Source organism: Gopherus evgoodei, chromosome 3 (genome assembly GCF_007399415.2).
Source record: "Gopherus evgoodei ecotype Sinaloan lineage chromosome 3, rGopEvg1_v1.p, whole genome shotgun sequence".
Lineage (NCBI taxonomy): Eukaryota > Metazoa > Chordata > Testudines > Testudinidae > Gopherus > Gopherus evgoodei.
The window spans coordinates 1,421,651-1,430,056 of NC_044324.1; positions in this window are offsets into that span (position 1 = coordinate 1,421,651).

Below are 8,406 nucleotides of genomic sequence, written 5' to 3' on the forward strand. Positions count from 1 at the left end.
ACCTCCAGTGATGGGGACTCCAGAGCCACCCCAGGGCACCTGCTCCAGACCTTCGCTATCTTAGAGTCAGAAAGTTCCCCCCGATGTCCCATTAAACCTAACTAAGCCGATTCCTTCTTGCTTGACCCTCAGTGAATACAAAGAACAGCTGATCACTCTCCTCTTTATAACAACATATTCCATATGTGCAGGCTGCTCTCATGTCCCCCTGCAGCCTTCTCTTGACTGAACACGTCCAATCCTTTCAACGTATAGGTCAGGTTTTCTGACCTGCCACTCGCGGGTGTTGCTCTCTTCTGGACTAGCTCCAGTTTGTCCACATCTCGGCACAAAATGCCTCGTTCAGTCCATCTAAGAGCGCTCACAACCCCCTTGCGAGGCAGAGGAATTACCCCCCTGCACAGTTGGGGAACTGACGCGCCGAGAGACAAAGTGACTTGCCCAAAGCAAATCTGTGGTACTCAAACCCAGCTCTGCCCCATCAGAGGGCCCTCACCACTAGACCCTCCTGCCTGGAGCTGGCTGAAATTTTCCACTCAAAATTCTTTTTTGCCAAAAAATAAAGATTCGGGGCAACTGAAAGATTTTGCCATTTCACGCCAGTTTCACCGAATTGTTTCTCTAGGGAAAAAAAACTATTAAAAAATTCCCCGAAAACCCAAAACGTCTCAATTTTTGTTTCAAAGGCTGCATTGATTTCATGACTGAAAACAACCATCAAAGGTTTTTAAAAGTCCCAAATCAAAACAAAACATTTAGTTCGATCCGAGATTAATTTTTTTCGTTGGCTTTTTGTAAATGTTGTGAAGTAGGGAGAGCTTCACCGGAGATGGTGGGGAGGAGAGGGGATCGTGCATCAGGGAGCCATCACACACACCTGTTGCCATAGCAGCAGTATGTTGCCAGCCCAAGGTTGCCCAGAGGCAGGGCAGGAGGGAGGGAGGAATCAGAGCATCCTAGATCCCACCAGCCCATCTTTCAAGGGCCACATCAGGATGTCACTGAGTGTGGTGGCCCCAGAGCCAGAGGGCAGCTGCCCTCACCCTGCGGGAGAGACCTCTTCTCTCTGAGGTCTGTGACCCCCTGGTGGATGGAAAGGGGCAGGGGCACAAAGGAACTCACAGGTTGGGTATGGGAGGCTCCAGGCTACAGATTCAAAATCATGAAGGAGACTCATTTTCCAACATCAGCTGCTCAGCAATTGCTGCAGAAATGCCCCAAAATGCAGCATAGCCACTCATTCAGCACAACCACGCTTACCTATCCATCTATCTACACCTGTCTGTCCAGCCCCATGCACATCCAGCCCCATCTGTCTGTCCAGCCCCATGCACACCTATCTACCGTCATGCACATCCACCCCCATGAACACCCATCGACCCCCATGCACACCCATCCACCCCCATGCACACCTGTCTATCCATCCATCCCCATGCACATTTATCTACCTATCCATCCATCCTCATATACACCCATCTATCCATCCATCCACATGCACACCTATTTATCTATCCATCCATGCATCCCCATGCACATCTATCTATCCTCATACCCACCCATCTACCTAACTATCCATCCATGCATCCCCATGCACATCTATCCACCAATCCTCATGCACACCTATTTATCTGTCCATCCCCATCCATTCTCATCTATCCATCCATCCCCATCCATCTGTCTGTCCATCCCCATGCACACTCATCTACCCCCATACACACCTATTTATCTGTCCAACCCCATACACAACCATCTGCCCATCCACCCCCATGCACATCTATCTATTCGTCCATCCATCCCTATGCACACCCCTCTATCCAACCTGCTAGGTTCTTAACGTTTATCTCTTCAGCCCCTAGGCCCACTGCCTCCCTCCAACAACTCTTTCCCACCCCATCCCTTTCTGCCTTCCGTAGCCTCATGTGGCTCTGTTAGTCACTCCCAACACTGCTCCAGCACAGCAAGCCCTGCACGGGCAGCTGCTACCCCCCAGTCTAGGCAGCAGAAAGATGAGGATGGAAACAAATGGGCTGGCAGGGGTCCCCTGCCTCCTGCCGGGATCCCTGAGAAATCCCTGGCAAAGAGGGTTAATGATTGATCTGTTTGGTGCTTGTCCCAAGGCGAGGGGAGAGCGACATCATTATGGACTAGTGGGAGTTATTGCTACAGTAACCTGTAATTAACAGCCAATAGTTCATTAGCAAGAGAGATTGCGTGGGGCTCTATAGAAATGCAATGACAGAGGGCCAGATACTTAGGTTTGCACAGCATAGATTTCTGGCTCTGATCTTGAACCAAACGTTATACAAAGATGCCCAGGGCTCAGCACTTTGGGCGCACCTTGGGAGCTGAACACTTTTGGAAATCTGTGCCTGGTCATGGGTCTCGAGCCTCTCTGACACCAATGGAGTCACCAGCTACAGATCTGGCCCATGAAGGGACTGTGAAAGGGGCTGGTGGTGCTGTGAGCTAGGTAAATCAGGAGCATTCGCCTTCATTTAACCTGATCCGACCCATGTTAGGAGGGAGGTTCAGCAGACAGCAATGCCAGAGACAGCTGAGGACAAGTAGGTGGCAGCCAGGTTCCCAAGAAGGCTGGCTCTTGAAACCTCTGAAGAATAAATTTGTGAGACAAGAGATCTGAGATCTATTGACCTTGGGAAACGCCCTTCCCTTCGCAGTGTCTCACTTCCCCCATCTATAACATGGCACTGATTCATCTTTGTACATTGCATTAAGCCTCGCTATCATTTTTATTATTGGCCTCGGCCAAGATCAGGGCCCCATCGTGCCGGGTGCTGCACAGACACAGAGTGAGAACTAGTTCCAGCCCTGAGGAGCTCACTCAGAATAGATCAGAAGGGGAAACTGAGGCGCGGGAGGCGGCAGGGGACTGACTTGCCCAAAGACAGTAGCAGAGTCTGGAATAGAACTAGGTGTCCACAGTCCCACTCAGTGGCCCTGGCTGCCTTTCATGTAACTGCAAAGTACTCACCAGTTCAGTGAAGAATTGCTATCCTGAAATTTGCCTCCAGTATGTTCCTGGTTCTGAAGTTTCTTTGCCTGGGGTTTGCTTAGAGTTAAATAACATCCTTGGAGTTATTCTTGCTGCCAGATTGGCAGCTCTCCTTGGGTTATACCTTGGTTCAGGGCCCAAACCTGCATCTGCTGTTCATACCATTAGCCCTGTAGACGAGTCTAACTTCTACATGCAGTTTTTATACGGCTTTATTGGTTTGAAACTGTTTTTTATATATATATATTAATAATCACCAGCTCTTATGGAGTGTTTTTCATCCCCAGATCTCAAAGCACTTTAACAAAGGGGATAAGTATCATTATCTCCGTTTCACTGATGGGTAACCAGGCATAGAGAGCAAAAGAGATTCGCTTGAGGTCAGCCAGTGAAGCAGAGAATAGAATCCAGATTTTCTATGTATCAGTCCCATAGTCTAGCCCAGGGGTCAGCAACCTTTCAGAAGTGCTGTGCTGAGTCTTCATTTATTCACTCTGATTTAAGGTTTCACGTGCTAGTCATACATTTTAACATTTTTAGACGGTCTCTTTCTCTAAGTCTATAACATATAACTAAATTACCGTTGTATGTAAAGTAAATAAGGTTTTTAAAATGTTTAAGAAGCATCATTTAAAATTAAATTCAAATGCAGAACTCCCAGGACCGTTGGCCAGGACCCACAGTGTGAGTGCCACTGAAAATCAGCTCGCGTGCTGCCTTCGGCACGTGTGCCATAGGTTGCCTACCCCTGGTCTAGCCACTAGACCATACTGCCTCTGAAATCCCTTCACTCCCGGGGGATAATCTATAACGGCATAAGACACAGTTCTACAGTACAGCTGCTCTGGGTTGCAGCGATTCAACGACATTGAAGCTCGAACCTCCCTCATCACCACCGTTAAACCGTTACCAAACTTGCAGATAGATCGGGCCTTTGATGGGGTTAAAAGATCAGACTCGGAGTCGTTTTTTATTTGCATTTAAGGTGGCAGGCACATTTACAGCATTGTAGAAATAATAAATAATCGGATCCAATCAAACCAGCTTCCTCTTGGCCTGCCTTTTATTAAGAGAGGAGAAAATCCCAGCCAAGCAAACAGGGACTGCCCAGCCCAGCCAGATGTGTTCAGGAAGGATGCTAAAAATAGCAGGCAGTCCCTGGAGGAAGGATAACGGCTCTGATTCACAAGTGTGGGGGGGTTAGGGGTGGCAACCATAAATCCAAAGTTGTGGGGATGATGCAAATGAGCTCATTTGCCTAGCAAACCAGGGGTCAGGCTTTTACAGCATCACCAGCTCTAATGCTTTCATCATGAGTTCTGCGATCCTCATTGCTTCTTTCCAAGCCCCAGCAGCCTGGAGTCAGGGGAATTCCTGAGAATCTCAGCATTTGCTTAAAAAAGAAAGGCCAGTTCTGATCCTAATGGTGGCACAGAAAAGCTCAAAGACGTGGCATGAGGTTCAAAAGGTGAATAAAAAGAGGCCCAAATGGCTTTTAAAAAAATCTCATGTGGTTAAAGCCAATCTTGGGGCTTTCGTGAAGGCCGACTCACAGGTTTTGAACACTGCTTAGGCCTGGCAATGCTGCTTTCAGCCCCCATTTTGGGGTCTGGATTCTGATGCCCTGACACCTGGCATAGATCATAATAATAGCACTTCCCATGATGGGAGCACCATGCAGGGATTACCTAATTAAGCCTGACCTGCAAGGTAGCTGGGTGAGTAGCATCGTTCCTGTTTTACAGATGGGGAAACTGAGGCACAGAGCTGGGAAGTGACTCGTCCACGTTCCTACGGTGACTCAGAAGCACACCCAGGACAGGAACTCAAGTTGGGCAAAGGCCCAAGCTGCCATTCTTCCCTCCAGGTCAATCAAAGGCCTCTCTTACAGCCCCTCTGTCAGGAGTGACTCCCCTGCACGGTCCCTGAGGTGAGCTCAGCACCCAGCCTCATTTCAAGGCCATTTAAAACTTGGGGCAAAAGATCACTGCAACAGGGGTGCCAGTGAAGCAACAGTGTGGCCTAGTGGATGGTGCGTTAAGCTGGGCCTCAGGAGCTCGAGGCTCTGTTGACATTTCTACCACTGGGTAGCCTTGGGCCAGTCACTTCACTGCTCCATGCCTCAGTTTCCCCACCTGGGGCTAACAATACTAACCTCTTTTGAAAGGGCTGTGAGATCTACGGCCACAAAGCGCGGCATTAGTACAGTATTCCCACTCGAGTATTGGGAGTGTTCCCTCATGTCGTCTCAGCGCTGACTTCCTCTGGGCTGAAACCCTCAGCCATCATCAGTTCTTCCCTCCATGCCTATGCCAGCCTCTCTGCCCTGCCTGGATCCTCACTCTCTGCTTCATTAGCAACAAGGGATGCAGCAGGCGGGCAGAACTTCAGGAAATGGATCTTTACTGCACCAGCAGAGAGACCAGTATTGGTCTGGTAGCAGCCTGGCCCCCGGCTTGCTCTCCAGAGATTCCTGGTGACACACAGAACTAGGCATCTCCTGAAACGGGATCCTCTTTCGCCATTCTCACCCACCCTACTACACTGGCCAGCCTTCAGCTCGGGCAGAATTGTGCAGACACAAAACCACATCAGCCCCCGTCATAGCTCCAGCCCCTCCTCTGGGTCCCCTTCATTGCAAGGTCCAGGGACCTTGTGAGCCATTTGGGCCAGGGAATACATCTTTCCTGTATGTCTGTAAAGCACCATCTACATGCAGGTTGGTACTGCCAGATGTGTTTGATTTGGTGTTGCACTGTGTATGTGTTGTGGTGTTGCATTGTGTGCTTGGTTTGTGTTACACTGTGCATACAGCTTTTGTTTGGTATTGCATTGTGTACTCAGTATGGTGTTGCACTGTGTGTTTGGTGGTGTATGTGCAGTTTGGTGTTGCATTGTGTACTCCATTTGGTGTTGCATTCTGTCTTTGTTTGATGTTGTATTGTGTGCTCAGTTTGGTGTATTGTGTGCTCAGTTTGGTGCTGCATTGTGTACTGCTGCAGACTAGGGACCGAGTGGCTAGGCAGCAGTTTTGCAGAAAAGGACCTAGGGGTTATGGTGGACGAAAAGCTGGATATGAGTCAACAGTGTGCCCTTGTTGCCAAGGAGGCTAATGGTATAAGTAGGAGCATTGCTAGCAGATCTAGGGACGTTATCATTCCTCTCTATTCGGCATTGGTGAGGACTCATCTGTGTCCACTTTTGGGTCCCACGCTACAAGAAGGATGTAGAAAAATTAGAAAGAGTCCAACAGTGTTTACAGGTCTGGAACACATGACTTATGAGGAGAGGCTGAGGGAACTGGGATAGTTTAGTCTGCAGAAGAGAAGAATGAGGGGGGATTTGATAGCTGCTTTCAACTACCGGAAAGGGGGTTCCAAAGACGATGGATCTAGACTGTTCTCAGTGATAGCAGATGACAGAACAAGGAGTAATGGTCTCAAGTTGCAGTGGGGGAGGTTTAGGTTGGATATTACGAAAAACTTTTTCACTAGGAGCATGGTGAAGCACTGGAATGGGTTACCTAGGGAAGTGGTGGAATCTCCATCCTTAGAGGTTTTTAAGGTTAAGCTTGACAAAGCCCTGGCTGGGATGATTTAGTTGGGGATTAGGTCTTGCTTTGAGCAGGGGGTTGGACTAGATGACCTCCTGCGGTCCCTTCCAACCCTGATATTCTGATTCTTTGGTGTCGTACTGTGTGTTTGGTGTTACATTGCGTGCACTGTTTAGTGTTACATTGTGTGTGTTGTTTGGCATTGCATTGTGTATGCAGGGTGGTGTTGCAATTGCGTGTTTGTTGGTGTCACATCGTGTGTGCTCAGTTTGTGTTGCATTGTGTACAGTCTGAAGCTGCTGTGTGTGTAGTCTGAGGTTGCTGTGCTGTTTGCTGTTTCATTGAGTATGCAGTTTGCAGTATTGCCAACCCCAAGCACCTGTGGCCCCTCAAAATCATGAGATTGGCTTAAAAATCATGAAACTTAAAAATGACAACTTTGGGATTTTTATTTGCCTTCTGCAGGGACTTTGTGCCCTCTCCTTCCCCTTTTTCCCTCCACCGCATGACAGGGGCTCTATGTGCCCCCACACTTTCTCCCACCCATACCATGGCCAATCCACCGGGTGTCCTCCATTCCCCTCCTTCCAGTTTTCCTGGTTTTTACCAATCTCACTAGGGTTCTACCCACTGATACCTAGAACATTCCCTGAAATTGTGGAACGGCTCCGATGCAGCATTCAAAAGTTCCGACAGAGAAATGTTGTCAACCAGCGTGTTAGACCTCAGTTGGCTCAGACAATAACAATGGCAGATTCCTCTTCTTATTTGCACAACCCTCTGTGCACAAAGGTCCCGATGTGGTCACAGGCTATGTTTGTCTCTAACCCTCCCTATCTCTCTGCTTGTTGCCACTTGTACAATCTCACCACTGTCTTCTCTGCAACCCGGAACAACCTCCCTCTACATCTCAGCCTCTCCAGCTCATTGGGAATCGGAAAACACTTCTTGGCTCCCTTGCCTGCACTGTTTTCATTTCACACTCCCTCTGCTATGATCTCTGTCACAGCTTTGTTTAACTCCATAAAGCTAGGCATGGACGCCACACCTTATTTGAACTGGTGTGAATCCAGATCTACTCCGGAGTCACACTTGACCCTTCTGATTGGCTACCTGACCCGCTTTCCTGCCTCCTGGGTCGAAGCAACCAATCAGAGTTGCTGTAGGAAGAGCTCTCTCTCTCTCTCTCTCTCTCTCTCTTACATCAGCAGCCCAAAGTCATCCTCCCAGAAGGTGAGAAACTGGGGGGAGGTGGGAGGGGGAGCAGCTAAAGAGCCCAGCAGCTCAGGGCAGATCCATTGTCTCCTCCCTTCTGAGCAACAAGATGGCTCTCCTGTCCTCCTTCCACTTTGATAGCAGCCTTCAACTACCTGAAGGGGGGTTCCAAAGAGAATGGAGCTCGGCTGTTCTCAGTGGTGGCAGATTTAGTTGGGGATTGGTCCTGCTTTGAGCAGGGGGTTGGACTAGATGACCTCCTGAGGTCTCTTCCAACCCTAATCTTCTATGATTCCCTTGCAACACCCAGCCTGGAAAAGGAGACCCTGCTGCCACCATGGCCCCAGCTAGGGAGAGTGGGGGTAAAGGCCCGTAGAAGGAACAGATGGGAGGCTGGATGGGGGCTGGGTAGATGTGGGGGTGAGGGACAGGATTGATCTGGAGGTTGGGGCAGAATTAATTGCTGGGCAGGGGAGGGGCAGATGTGGAGTGAGAGCATCTGCAGCAGGGGCCAACATCTCCTGACCTGATAAATTGGAGAGAGTGAATGACACTAATTTTTCACACACACGCACACACATCCATGCACATGCAGGGGATGGCCACAGGGCGTTCAACAATCAAA